We start from the raw sequence: 1,507 nt of genomic DNA, 5'->3' as shown, positions 1-1,507 counted from the left end.
TTGTGAAACAACGTGAACGCCGAAAGCACGTTGAGTTCTCAAAGACACACGCATATTAACCGAAGTGTTTAAGACGATAGCCATGCCACGTTTAGAAGAGTGCACCGTGACGGAACTGAAGGAGAAGGCGAAGGCTCTTAAGCTGACGACGACGGGAACGAAGGCCGAGCTCATTGTTCGCATTAAGGAAGCTGACCCCTCGTACGAGACGACGGAGGACGACGACGGAGAAGATTTTCAGCACGAGGATAATCTACGTGAACGAGAAATCGAGATGTGTCGGCGCGAGAAGGAATTGGCCGAGCGCGAGCTTGAACTTGCTCGACGTGAGATCGCGATGCTACGCGCCAACGAACGCGCAGGCGCAGCCAACCCAGTGAACGGCAACGACGATAACGCTGTAGCATTACCGACCATGAACAAACGAATGAATCTGACGACGATTGCGGATCTGGTGAACGAATTTGATGGCGTTTCCAGTGACTACGATACTTGGGAGAAACAAATAAAATTCATTAAAACGACGTACAGACTAGAAGATGATTTTGCGAAAGTTCTAATTGGAATGAAGTTAAAGAAGAAAGCGCTTGAGTGGTTTCATTCAAAGCCGGAACATATCGAAATGACGTTCGACGCGCTTATTGGCGAGATCAAGAAGATGTTTCGTCACCATCAGAGTAAAGTGACGCTGCGAAAGAAGTTCGAAGGACGTCTGTGGAAGAAGGACGAAACTTTTCACGAGTACGTTCACGAAAAAATGATCTTGGGAAATCGTGTGCCGATTGCTGATGACGAGATGTTGGACTACGTCATAGATGGCATCCCTGATAATACGCTGCGTGACCAGGCACGCATACAACGCTTTGATACGGCAGAATCTTTGTTGGAGGCGTTCGAGAAAGTGACGCTACGAGATCGCTACACGAGTTCGACCCGATCAGACAAACGAAACGACGGCTCCACGACGATGAAGCGAGGTGAGAAAATCGGTGCGAGTGAGAAGAGCGACAAGAGCGGCGCGAGCAGCAACGGAGTGAAGAAGACGACGGATACGAGGCGCTGCTACAATTGCGGGTCACGTGATCACATGGGTGTAACATGTCCGACGAAGGAACTGGGCACCAAGTGCTTCGAATGTGGAGAGCATGGACACATTGCTTCAAAGTGCTCGAAAAAAAATAGTGACGCAAAGGACGCGGGTAGTGCAACGAAAAATGTTTGCGTGGCGACGCACTCTTCGCGCAAGAAGTATACGAAAGACGTAATGATTGACGGTAAAAGTACGACGGCGCTTATTGACACGGGGAGCGATATTTCATTAATGCGCGCGGACGAATATGTATGTATGGGATCACCGCGATTCCGATCGACTGAAGTTAAATTTTCGGGAGTAGGATCCGAAGGCATTGCGGCGTTAGGAGAATTCGAAGCTAAAATCACGATTGACGGACATACCTATCCGATTCTTATTCGAGTTGTCTCCGACACGGTAACGCGACAAAAGTTA

Source organism: Wasmannia auropunctata, unplaced genomic scaffold (assembly GCF_000956235.1).
Source record: "Wasmannia auropunctata unplaced genomic scaffold, wasmannia.A_1.0 LD336116.1, whole genome shotgun sequence".
Taxonomy (NCBI): Eukaryota; Metazoa; Arthropoda; class Insecta; order Hymenoptera; family Formicidae; genus Wasmannia; species Wasmannia auropunctata.
The sequence above is the reverse complement of the archived record's forward strand: the minus strand, read 5'-3'. Positions refer to the sequence as shown.